We start from the raw sequence: 13,681 nt of genomic DNA, 5'->3' as shown, positions 1-13,681 counted from the left end.
GCCATGGACCCCCCACCTTCCCTATTCTCTCTGCCACCCAGAGGGTGTCTAGACACACATTTCCTGGATCAAATTCAAGCCTGAGAGCCATGACTTATTCCTGCCTCGGCCTCCACTCCTCCCACATCACCACACAGACACACAAAAACCTCCTGCCCATTTACTAAAGCCAAAGAATGTCAGGATTAATCCATAATTGAAACTTTTGAAAGAGCTAAAGGCAGCTTGAGCCTTAGCATTCCGCAGCTCCTCATTAAAACAAGGATTTTTGTAACTCTAGGGCAGCTGGAGACACATGACTGATTTCAAATGCTCGCGTGAAGGATCCCAGCCTCAAGGATTCAAGGCAGGCCTGCTGGGTGCTTGATGTGTCTTTCAGTCTCAGGACAGGGGTGTTGGGTGTTCAAGACTACAGCCCAATGGCGAGAAGGCCCCAGGCCCTCAGGAGCAAGGCAAAGAATGGTCACGGTCAGGGTGAAAGCACCGCGGGCCCCTGGCAAGCCTGAGTTGCAGGCTCCAACACCCAACTGGCCCCGAAACAGGCAGAGACCTTGAGCCCCAGCACACACGGCCACCCTCCTCCACGCACCACCCCTGCCAGACGTTCTGCCATGTTGGCTGTTCTCTGGGATTTCACACTGACTTTCTCATGGGGATTCATAGATAAGGGCTGCCATCTCTGGCCTGGACTGTGTGGAATTGTGTGGAACGTGCTCAAAGGGGCTTTAGAGTCAGACAACATTGGAGCTGGGACATTTCAGACACCATCTGTCCAGGCTTCCCAATGGTGACTGCTCTAGAATCGCTGAACAGTTCAGAATGCAGGCTTCCGGGCTTCAGATCGCCACCCACCGCCCCTCCCCTGACATGACCGTGTGCAGTCGTGAGCTGTCAGGCTTGGGAAATACTGATGTCATCCAACCCCTTCCCTTCCGTTTCTGATGTAAGATCTGAGGTACAGTAACTTTTCCGAGGTCACACAGCGGGGTTGGGAGGACTGGGGTCCGAGTACAGGTCTCCTGAATGTGATCCATGGCTTTTTGTATAATACATCACCTCCTGGACGTGCCCACAAAGGGACCTGCACACTACCCCCAGAGATTTTGAATGTGGAAGAGGGTAAGAAGCATGGCCTTCATGCCGTTAACCCCAGATAATTTCCCCAATATTGGCTTCCGTTGTGGTTGATGACTTGAGACTGAGGCATCTGGGTCATTTGGGCAGGAGTTTCTGCTTCTAGCTCTATAATTACCACAGTTTCACTTGTCCTTTGAGAGGTGAGGGAAAGAACTGTACATATGTATGTGGACTGCTCTGTGCCTCAGTTTACCTCTCTTTAAAATGGAGAGAATGACTGACCCAGCACCCTTACGTCTGCTTCTTTGGAGCCCTGCAGGACAGTTGAATGGTCACACAAAGGGATTTTGTGATCTCCACCAGGCAGAGATAGAAGCTTTCTGTACCCACACAGAACTATTCTTAAAGTCAAGGCTGGTCTTGCCACATTTTTAATAATTCTGATGTCAAAATACCATTGTGGCTTCTCTGGCTACCCTGCATGCCCTCCAGGAAGGGCTGTCTGTCTTCTCTTGGTTTCTGGAGGGCTGGTGAAATATTTCCTGTGGGTAATTGTGGGAGGAGCCCCAGTTTTGAAGGACTGAACAAGATAAATTCAATACTATGACTAGTAGCTAGTACAGAGTCCTTATCAAAGGCCAGGCATTCTGCCAAACATTTTACACACATTATCTCACTTAATCCTCAACTACAGCCCTTATGAATGAAGCGTGACGAGTATTCCCATTTCACAGAAGTGGAAAATGAGGCTCAGAAGGGTTAAAGAACTTGCCCAAGATCACCAAGTTGCTGAATGAGGGAGCCGGGATTCAAACCCACATCCGACCGTCTCCAGGGGTGAAGCTCTGATAAAGGGGGCTGTTATCACAGAGCACTGTCCTCATAAGCTTGACCGGTCACGTCCTGCTGCCTGGTAGTTCCCAGTGTGACATTACAGCCTGCTGCAGCTCAGGCCAAGGACAGCCTGCTGCAGCTCAGGCCAAGGCAGCTCACTGCCGTCCTGGCTCTCAGCTGAGAGGCTCGCAGCTCCCATAAGATCGGGGACTGCCTAACCCAGCCTGACCAAATTAGAGCAAGTAATGGGTGTGACATAATTTGACATGTACATTGTTAATTGAACCCCATGGGAGATGATTTTAAATAGAGACAAATACCATACTGTGAACTATTTGGGTTATGAAGCCCTTATTCTCTGACTATTGTGGGGGGGGGGGTGAGGGAGGGGAGAATTGTGTCATGAAAAACTGAAAACTCCTGAGCTTGTCCAGGGTCGGGAGAGCAGCAAGCTATCTGGACTGGGAAAAATCCTTCCTAGGCGTTTCAGGGATCTATGCTCCCTTCCTAGCATTTTACCCCCAAAATGCTACCAAGCCCGCATTAGGAACCACTACTTCCACCCATCCTCTCTGCCCCCACCTCCCAGAGACTTCCTAGCCAGGGAGACCCAGAACCATAATTGCAAAGCCAGCCCTGGTCAGACCGCAAAACAGGCACAGTGTGACATCCCCAGAGGCACCCCCACCCCACTCTCCCTTCCTCGGGCTCAGGAAATCCCACCTACCCAGGGGCCTTGCCAAGGGCCCTACATTGGTGTACCCTTTCTGGGCATCCCTATACCCAACTGCTAGTCCCTTTCCCTTGTCACTAGAGAGACTTACCTGTCCTATTTCCGAGGCCCTCATGCTTGTTTTCGGAGTTTTCTAAAGAGTCTGGGTACCCACATCTGCTAGGGCCACCAATCCTAATGGCTTAATATGTGCCTATCCTCTCAGGCATGATCTGCCAGCTGTACGACACACAACAAGCACCTAAGACATATCTATGGTTGAATCAGTGAATGAAAGTAAGAGCAAAAGTTGTCGGGAAATCCGATGCCTTACCTCAAACCAATAAGCCTATTACTGGCTTCCAGGCTAATAGAAACACAATTGAGAGCAAGAAAACTTTGCCTTTTCAAAAAGTCCTTTAAATGACACTCCTTTAACAACACTAGGTGGTGACGATGGCCAGGAAAGGTGTAGGACACGTGGTGGCCTCCCTACATACATTCCCCCCTTTTTTTTTTTTCTCCCTCTCAACAAGGTCCCATACTTCCCCAACCATGCTATTGGGGAAAAAAAACCTTGTTACGAGTCTCTGAGTGGACCATCTAGAGGGTTCCATTGTCCTAGCCATCCTAGCCACAGTGATTGGTTTGGGGACCCGGTCCAGATACAAGAAGACTTTGCCAAGAGTTTCAGGGACTTTGTGGTCTAATGTTATGTGAAATTGGTGTCTTCACTGACATCCAAAGACACTGGGACTTCATTGAGTTGTCCAGCTACAATATTGGGCCTTATCTGAAGCCTACCTGACCTCTGGACTTCTCAATTACATGAGACAATAAAGCCCATTTTTATTTGAGTCAAATAAATACATAATCCAATAATACATAACTCCTTGGTTACTTTTTATGCCTGAGCTCAGAAAGACTATATTTTAAATATATATTTGATATATTTAAATATTAAATATATTTTAAATCGCCTTTGTCTTAAAGCTTACTTAACTTAAATATACCAAAAAACCAAACAAATAAAAACCCTAATTTTTCACTCTTAAAAGGCTTCTCAAGATTGCTAGACTTTTGATGTTCCAAGTGAATAAAGAAATAACAGTGGTTTCAGTAAGATAGAAGCCTATTTCTCTCTCCCATAAAAGAAGGCTGGGGTCTGGCTGGTATGGGAGCTACAATGTCATCAATATTCCAGGTTCTCTCTGTCTTTCTGTTCTGCTGTTCTTAGCCTATGATTTCCATCTTCACATTCACCTCATGGTCTAGTGTGGCAGCTAGAGCACCAGCCATCACACTGATCTTCCCTTTCCAGGGAGGCACAGGGGGAAGGGAGAAGGGAAAAAAGTGAGTACATCTGTACAGTAGCACCTCTTAAAGAACAGAAGACCCACCCAACAGCTTAAACTTATACCTCAAAGGCCATCCCAACTCTAAATGTGGCAGATGAATGTACCATTTAGCTGGGCGCATTGCCGCCCAAGTTAAAATCTGTTGTGTTACTAAGGAAAAAGGTGAGTGTAGATACCGTGTCAGCAAGGAGCAGTTTCTATCCCACCTTACTTAAACAAGTCTGACTTTTGTGCTCAGTTCTGCAGCCTGGTGCCTGTTCCCCCAAGGAAATCCCCTGGTTCAAGCTGCAATAATTCTTTCCACAGATCCTCAGCAACCCCACCTGGTTCCCTAGCCCACCCCCACTCAGGACCCTCTGACCAGCATCTTCTGACTTATCCAGTTAAGCATTCATTGAGCACCTATTGTCTACCATTAGACCACATTAGTCTTTCATTGGAATCTTAGCTTCAGTTGAACTCACAGCACACTTGGCCTTCTCCATCAAGCCCCAGTCAGACCCCACTCACCCCTATGCTAATTTATTCACCAGTCTTGCCTTAGAGCTGTGTTCTTTCCAACATAAGCCTGCTCTTCGGTCATTGGTTTATAACGTCTGCTGGCATTAGTGTTCTCAGTCCTATGGCTGAGGGCCTTGTGGGCCCAGGGCAACAAGGGCTGTGGTCCACAACAGCAGCTGAGTCAAAGTTGAGTCTCTTTGAAACTTCATGGATGACAGGGTATGATTCTGCTTGGGACAGGTGACTGGGTCAGGCCAAGGCAATGATTTTCAGTTCTCCCAAGGCCCTCTGGCTTCATGTGGTACATTTCAGGCCCCAACGACAGCACTGTGGGCCTCTGTTAAAGATGAACAGCACAAACAAGGTGAAGCCAAGTTAGTCGTAATGAAATGAGTTATTGTCTTGCTAGACACAAAACATCTGCTCCTTCCTACCTCACCTGCACAAAAGTAGAAAAAAATCAGAAAAGTCAATGTCTGATATTGCTAACAGAATGTGTTATGTTGAGCCCTCATATGAAGACTACTTTTCAGAAGCATCTAGTTCTTTTGCTTGAATTTTACCTATTTGATTTTAATTATAAACTGAAAGCTATTGTAACTCAAAATCTTAGTCTATTATGTCTTTTCACGTGGAAACATTAGGCAGATGTGAACAATTATCCCCCATTGGATTCTTTTTTTTTCTTTTAAGTTAAAGTCTTTGGGGGAACAACTAAACTGTGCTTTGCATCACTGGTTTAAAACAACCTACAAGTGGATCCCAACTAAAAATGGGAGGAGGAGCCTGGGAGGCAGTGAAGGTTGGGAGACAGAGAAGGAATGGGTCCACTGGTGCCCCAAGGAAGAGTCCCTGACCCCACCAGTGCCCCACTATCACCCAACCCCACCTTGCCCTCGCCATGCTGCTCTGTACCCCCTGAAATACTGGCTTGAGGCTGGGTTGTATTGAAAAGCTCCTGACTACCCTCTTTCATTAATGAAAGCTTGTGGCTGAGGCCCAGCTGGTAAGCCTGTCAGTGAACCCATCAAATGTCTTGAAGCCATCAAAGACCCTTCCATTTTGTTCATTTTGACCACCTATTTGCCTACACTTTATGGAGGAAGAAAACACCAAACCAAATCAACATTGCTGCTGATACAAGAGTCTTGGAGGCAGAAAATCTAAAATTTGAACATCTGTGAGTATTCTAATAGGACCACAAAGGGTTTTGTTTTAAGTTGTTCGGAATCCTGTGGCAATCCTATGCAGCCTTCAGACTGCCTTTGTCTTCACTCCTGGGGAAAGCCCAGGGATGGTTGTATGGTGCGTGATTTCCTTGCCCTCCTGGGGATGAGAGCCCAGAGGCCCCCAGCAGAGAAGGGCCTGAACTCCTTGGCCGATAGGCCAGGGAAGTTGGGTGGGCTGGGGCTGACCAAGCTCTTTGGTGTGGTGAATTCTGTCTGCAGTGTTTCCTCTGTGAGAAGGAGCACCTGAGAAGCCCTGAGCCAATAGGACTCCAACCCGGCCACACCCCTTAGCCGCCCCAGCGAGGGCCCCGAGGGGCATTCGCCAGGGCCAGGTGTGAGGCAGAGGGTGCTGGGAGGAGCCAGACCTGTAAAATCAGCTTATGCCCAAGACACCAGAGAGGACTCACCTGGGGGGTGGGGGGCAGCAAAGGGAGACACCCCCTTGCTATGTACCACATCCCTAAGGTCCAGGGGTTACTGAAGGAAGAAGAACAGGATGAGACCAGGAGGAAGAAAGTTGTGTTGTTTCCTCCAAGCCAAGAGAATCGAAGACACATTCTGGTGAAGGAGTGAAAAGGAGACTATTAGAAAACTGGACCGCAAACCTGGTCAGCCCTTGGAAGGTGGTTTCCATTTTTGGAAACACTGCTGATGGAAAGTCTCACATCTCAACCATACTTTATTTTACGGCTGTGAGGCCTTCCAAACCTTCCCTGCCCAGGAGCCCTGCACTGTGGGAGTATGGGCAGTGCCTGTCCCAGGCCACAAAGCAGGAGTGGCAGATGCCAAGCAGCTCCTAGGGGCTATGGTGAGTCCCCCCCCCCCCCCGATAACACAGGGGTTGCTGAAGGGCCTGGCCACCTCACACCCACCATCCTTGTAACTTGTGAGGAAGGGCTGCATCATGAGCCCTTGAAGTGCCTAGGGGGCACCTCTGAAGCTTATCTGAAGCACTTCCCCAAGGAGCTCCCGGCTACCTTGCCTGCTGTGGCCTGGGTGTCCCCTTGTCCACGCCGGGCTCTGCTGTTGTCATTTTCCAGGACACTGAGAACACTCATTTGCTGGGCTCAACAGCCCTCAAGGTGCCAGAAAGCTCATCCAGGACCCATTCTGGAAGCTGGGCAGTTTCTCTGAAGCCTTCGGTTCCCCTCCCACAGACTTCTCCGGGCTTCTGCAGGCTCTGCACCTTCCCTCATTCTCCCTAGCCCCTGGGAGCCTCCTCCCTGGGAGGAGTAAGGACTGCATGAATCATGGGAAAGGAGTACTTTGTGACGTCAAGGCCATTACAGGTACTCCCCCCCCACCCCAACCCCACCGCCTGACTACCGAGTTCATACCCGCCAGGCCCGCCGTGAGAAAGGCAAGGAAGCCAGCCGAGTGCCCAGGACATCTGCTTCCACACCCATTTTCCCAGATGGGTCTCGAAAAAAAATGTGCCTGGTCTGGGTATGTGATGGAATGTCCTAACCGTGATGTGGTCTATCATAGCCAGCGACCCTGGTTTGGGAACCCATGCCAGGCATACCTGTGTGCAGACAGACTGTGCCTGCCTGGCCTGCAGCTGATGGGTTTCTAAAGGTCAACAACAGTGCTTCCGAGCACCCTGGCTCATGGTGTCCAAGCTTAGCCACTGGCCCCCCCGGTGCTGTGACTTTCTAGCCGATGGACCAGCTCGCCCCTGCCTCCTTGCCCCTGCCTATGCCTCCAAGGGAGAGCCATTCTTCAGAGATCATGCCCCCAGCACTGCAGAGGGGCCGTGGGGAGGGCTTCTGTGACAGCTATTCATTCAAGACCCAGTCAGTGCCTGAGAGGGTGTGTGACAACGGCTTTGAAGCCACTGAGATGTTCCGGAGGCACAGGTGGACAGTGAGGGCAGGACCCTCAAGAGATGGGCAAGGATGTGCAGAATATGGTGGGGGCTGCGGTGACCACCATGGATGTACCACTAAGTTTGGTGAAGGATGCGGCCTGGCTGGCCTGGCTGGGCGCTGAGTAGGAGCTCCAGCATGGCCTCTGCTGCTGGAAGTTCAGGGGCAAGCTTTCCTGCGGACAGAGCTTCTGTGACGAGTGCTCTCCTGACCTCCAGGCTATCTCTTCTGGAGACAAAAACCATCCCCTCTGAGTCTGATTCAACTTCAGTTAAAACCCACTGACTTGGGGCGCCTGGGTGGCTCAGTGGGTTAAAGCCTCTGCCTTTAGCTCAGGTCATGGTCTCAGAGTCCTGGGATCGGCCCCGCATCTGGCTCTTTGCTCAGTGGGGAGCCTGCTTCCTCCTCTCTCTGCCTGCCTCTCTGCCTACTTGTCAAAATAAATAAATAAATCTGTCAAAATAAATAAATAAATAAATAAATAAATAAATAAATAAATCTGTCTGTCAAAATAAATAAATCTTTAAAAAAAAAAAAAAACCCACTGACTTGAGGGCGCCTGGGTGACCCAGTCAGCTAAGCATCTGTCTTAGGCTCAGGTCATGATCACTGGGTCCTGGGATCAAGCCCTATGTCAAGCTCCCTGCTCAGACTCCCTGGGGAGCCTACTTTTCCCTCTACCCTTCTCCCCTGCTCATGATCTCTCTCTCTCTGACTCTGTCTCTCTCAAATAAATAAATACAATCTTTAAAGATTGTATTGTATTTAAAGATTGTATTTAAAGATTGTATTTATTTGAGAGAGAGAGAGAGAGATCACAAGCAGTCAGAGAGGCAGGAAGAGAGAGAGGAGGAAGCAGACTCCCTGCTGAGCGGAGAGCCCGATGCAGGGCTTGATCCCAGGACCCCGGGATCATGTCCTGAGCCGAAGGCAGAGGCTCTAACCCACTGAGCCACCCAGGCGCCCCTAAATACAATCTTTAAAATAACAACAAAAACAAACAAACAAACAAAAACACCAGTGAGTGACCTTGAAGCTCAGCTCCCTCTTTGAGTCCTTCACAATTACTTAGGTTCTCAGAGTTAGAATTCTCATTGAAGCAGGCCCTCCTTCTAGTCACCTCTTGTGCTATGTGTCCTCTCTGCTCATCCTGGGGCCATTTTCCCATGTTGGGAGTGGGGAGAGCAGATGACAAGCCAGGGTGCACCTAGTGGTAGGCTCAAAGCTATGAAGTCCTCAGGGCAGGGAAGTGAACGGTTCTAGCAAAGGGGAATGAACCTGAATCTGTTGCATTTATATCCGGTAAAAATAATATATACTGGTATCACAGACAGAAGCTACTGGCTATGAAGACTTCTCCCAGTCTGTCCCCAGCACAAGGATAAGGTGGCCGTGGCAGCAAGTCTGACCCACAAAGCTGAGCCATGTCTAGAACCACCATGGTTCTAGTCACTTCTGCCTTCTAAGCCTCTCTTTTCCTTGCCTTCTCCCTCCATACCTCACAGTTACTTGGGGAAGTGAGCGTCCCAGGCACTTCCTGCTTGGAATAGCCTGAAGGAAACTCTGGAGGGTCCTCCAGAGTTAGAGCCCAATTCCTGGCCTCAGCCCATTTCAGTAAGAGACCACCCAATGTACCACGCAGGTCACTGGAGTGGATGGAGACTGAGGGATAGGGTCCTCAGTCCTGAGAACTCATCACGCAGGTGACTGATGCCTCCGCACCTGGGGAGAGCACGGAAGGAAACAGGGCCTTCCTGGCAGTGTGTCCTGCTTGTGGATGCCTCTGTTTGTCTGTCCACTCAGTGGTCCCAAAGGCCACACCCTACCCCCCAAACAGAGCATCTGCTTCTCTCCCCCTCCAACCCTGGCAAGCCCACCATCTGCTTAGGAGTATGGTGTTATAATTTTTATTGCTTATTTTGAAGTGTGTTAATTCTTGGTTCCAAGATCATGAGAAATCTTCCAGGGAAACATAGCACAGAATGGACAGTTAGTTGTCTTCTTATTTTTTTAAGTATATACAAATATTTCACCAGATCATTAAGAAAAATTTGTAACTCTCTGGTCCTTGCAAGAGACATCAAATGAGCTTTTGTTTCTCAAGAGCTGGGATGTCTATATCTAGCATGACTGGAAGAGACTGTTGTGCTGAAATCCTGTCACCATGGTGGATTTTATCTTCAATGAGTGAAAATGACAAATTAAAAGCAACATAGTTCTCTACTGCACTAGCAGGTAGGCGGAGTTCCAGGGAAATGTGCAGCGGTCATTCCTAGTGTGGCAGTCAGTGTGAGCCCTGGAATGTGTTGGTTCTTCTCACTGCTCCCTTCCTGACTCCTGCAGACCAGGGACTGAGGCTGAATTCTAGCACTGTTTGTTATCAAATTCATCATTGTAAAGGAATTTTCCTGTTGGGGAAAAAAACAAAACCCCAACAAGCCAACCTGACACCTTATAAGTTTATTATATTATAGGTTTAACTAAGAAGGCTTGACTCTGGATTCAGAAACTTTGTTAACTGAGCATCTGGGTGGTTCAGTTAAGTGCCGGACTCTTGATTTCAGCTCAGGTCATGATCCAGGGGTTATGATCTCAGGATAATGGGGTCAAGCTTCCCCCCACCCCGGGTTGAGCCCCAGGTCAGGCTCTGCACTCAGCAGGGAGTCTGCTTTTTTCCCTCTCACACACTCTCTCTGAAATAAATAAATCCTTTAAAAAACAAAAAGTTAATCTGGTCATCCCTTTTATTGAAACTATCCATATATTTTTAAACCAAATGACCGTGATAGTGCATGATTTAGGGCTAGAAGTGTTCATCGTCTTGACAACCAATGATACCGGCGAATGGTCTGAGGTCTAAGAGGCTCTACTAATCTATTGAGAGACAAGGGAAGAAATCCCAGAGGCAGGCATTGGCATATGTCCTCTCTGCTTTTTAATTTCCAACAAAAGACAGTGACCTCACAGTTACAAACATTTCCCCTATATTATTTGGGTCAGACAGAGCTTCATTCTTCGGGGAAAACAGGCAGCATAAACTAAAAAGAGGTGCATTTTGCTGATAAGGCAGCCAGTCCTGGGCATCGTGGACTGTAGTGAGGACAGGATCACTGCAGAAAAACGAGAGAGTGGGAATGACTCTACCACCCCCAACCTGGTCCCCCACCTGGACCCCCACATGGTCCACCAGTACTCAGCCCACCAGTTCCCCTGATGTGTTTATCAGAGGACGTGTCTTTTTGGAGTCAGAGGAGATAGACGAAGGAGGGCAGACACTGAAACAGACAAGGCTTACCTTGGAAAGGTCATTGGAAGGAGAATTTACCCAGGGATGACATTCGCCTCTGTCTTTGAGTAGAAGAGCGGCGGGGCCTGGCAGCCCTGCAGCCTGGGCTTCCTTCCAGGGCTGCAGCACCCCTACAGGCAGTTGAGCAATGTGACCCTGGCAGCGAGGAGCCCTGGACAGGCCTCTGAGGCTGGGGAGCTTGACCGATACTTCACCGGGGAGAAATGGCACTGTCCCCGGAGACACCACGCTTGCCTTGACTTTAAGAGCCTCCCTTTGTTTTCTCCTCAGGTATCCCACCACCTGATCTCCTCTCCCCTTCCTGCTATAGCGTTTTGCTTAGAGGACCCTGAGCCAGGAAGCTGGGGGGAGGGTGGGGGAGGGGGGCATCTATAATTTTACACAAGCGGTATAATGTGTGATGTTGGATAAGTCGCTTAACTTCTCTGTGTTTTGGCTGCCACAACTGTAAAAATGCATATTATAATCACATTGGCCTGCTAGGACTGTTACGAGCAGTCACCGAAATCCTCTCAAAGAACACTCCCTGGTTCCCAGTCAGAGCTCCACGCAGTCTAGCCATGGCTACGAGAAGCAGGGGAGCAATCTCTTCCATTGTGTCTCCTCCCTGGATTTCCACTTCAATAAAACAGACAGTGGCCTCTCCAAACAGAGCAAAGATGGTCAGAAAGTGAAAGGTCTCACCTGGCCTTGGAATCCGTCCCTTCCGACGGTATCCTCGAGGTATCAAAGGAGGTTTGCGGGTGTGCGTGTGTCTGTGTGTGAGGTTCTCTGAGTGACACAGTCAATGCCCACGTGGTGAAGTTTTACCGCAAGGGCGAGCGAAAGGCGGAATCGGGTCTCTTGGACCGGTAGGGCTCAGGCTTCAGGAACACGTGGATAAAATGTAACTAATGTTATCTTGGTTTGAATTCCTTTTTTGTGACTGACTGCTGTCTCAGTGAACCTTTGCAGGGTTTCTGTTTGTTTTTCTCTCAGTTACAGCAGAGAGGAAAATAAGCGCATCCAAATCTTCTCACGTGGAGATAAACTGATGCCAAATTAGGTCTGTGGAGGCCTCACTTTGGCTTCTCTGGTCACCGCGCTGAACATATTTTCATGCACGTTGAAGACAGTCCATTAGCTCTTGGCAAAGAAAATTAAGTTTCAGAGCTGCCCTTTTCTAACAAGCCTCCCCTTTCTCATGCATGAAACCTTGCTGAAGGGGGGCTGCCCCCCATTTATGGAGAAGAAGGGCAAACTCCATCTGCAATTTGCCCTGTCACGGACCTGAGATCCCTCACCGCCACGACACCCCTGAGCTCGGATTTGGCTCAATCTTGAAGCCCCAGGTGCACTGCCCAGGTCAAAACATCACCCTCCCTTTCTGGAGAGAAGCAGTTTTATTTCAAAAGCATACAGTATGAGCTTTGGAAAAGTAGCTTACAAACTTCTTTGCCTCTGGGGAAGGCATGTCCATTCACATCCGAAATTGTCCCCCAAATGCCTCCTGTGCTGCACTGACTGAGCTAAACTCAGGAACAACGCAACCGAAGAGGAAACAAAGAAGTTTCACCCTCCATCTGTTAGAGTGAAAATACAAGCCCCAGTGACGTGGGGCGGACCTGGATTCTTACTGGGATCCTTAGACTGGTTCCTGGGAGAAAAATCCAGTAGATTTCTGGGATAGTACCTAACCACCACCGAGTGTAGACTCCTTGACCTACATGTGCTCTGAGCAAAGCCTCCTTCGCATGAGGGAGCGAGCACTGTCGTGAAAGGTGCTGAGGCGCTAAGGATCAATATTCACTGGCAACCAGCATTTCGGAGCATGGTTACCATGGTAACATTGTCAGCCCCAAATGACTGTCATGAGGTGAAAAAAGCCTCTTAAAATAAATGAAACCAGAAAAAGTATATTTATAAACCTCTTACCAAACACCTATCTGCTCACAAAGTAGGATGTGTTCTTTAAGCAATAGATACTCAAAGATGGGGGGAAACTTCATGACACAAACATTTTCTTAAGTTAAACGAATTTTTACTCACCCCCTCCACAAAATGGCTTGTCAAAATAACTAATAGGGATTTTTTTTTAATGGGAAGAATCCTAAGGAATTACGGGCTTGTACACTTAGATATTACACAATTGTGACATTAAAATTCTGCACTAAATGACCGATAGCTTATTTGAGATTTGTAAAATGGTGGTTGACCAGGGAATTTTCTTATGTCTCAGTTGTATAAATTATTTCCAGCGGGATCAATAAACCCTGTCAAAAGGTCTGTTAAGCAATGGGGGAAAGACATTGGCCATGCAGAGGAAAACACCTGGACAGTTTTTGCCTTGCTCTTGTGAAGCTCCATCCCTCGCTTGCCTTTTCTTACTGACAGAACCATAATTTTATTTAGAGCAGTCATGTGCCCAACCCCAAAGACTCAATTTCAGAGCCTCCCTTGAAGGTAGAGGTGGCCATATGCCGCAGTTCCGGGCAGAAGCCCCCCGAGGAGGCTATTGTTGGGAGATGATTCTCCATGGTCTCAGATTTCTGTTTACCTTTCAAGCAGGGGCCCTGACCGTCTTTTGTTTCCAGATATCTTCTCAAGCATGTTTGAAAGGCTTACAACCTTGGAAAACAGACATACCGTCTCTCCAGGATAAAGGGAAGGCTTGTTTGGAACCTGGGAAGACAGAAATAATGTTTCACTTCAGAGTAAAGGACAGGACTGCCTACAGCTATAGGGGTCTCTAAGCGCAGGTCTCCTCTCCCGTAAGGCAACCCACTATGGGTGCAAGCATGCCCTGGATTTCCAGA

At 48.6% G+C, this 13,681-nt stretch overlaps 1 long non-coding RNA gene across 1 annotated transcript; it reads right to left on the bottom strand.

Moving 5' to 3' along the window:
• Positions 1-10,491: 10,491 nt before the first annotated feature.
• On the bottom strand, positions 10,492-11,825 carry LOC308345669. Its single transcript, XR_013967096.1, has 3 exons — positions 11,571-11,825; positions 10,875-10,996; positions 10,492-10,689 (listed from the first exon to the last, which is right to left on the bottom strand). It is a non-coding gene; the product is annotated as an uncharacterized lncRNA (long non-coding RNA).
• Between the last annotated feature and the right edge of the window lie 1,856 nt (positions 11,826-13,681).

Source organism: Martes martes (assembly GCF_963455335.1).
Source record: "Martes martes genome assembly, chromosome: 7".
In the NCBI taxonomy this organism is placed as follows: Eukaryota; Metazoa; Chordata; class Mammalia; order Carnivora; family Mustelidae; genus Martes; species Martes martes.
The sequence above is the reverse complement of the archived record's forward strand: the minus strand, read 5'-3'. Positions and strand labels throughout refer to the sequence as shown.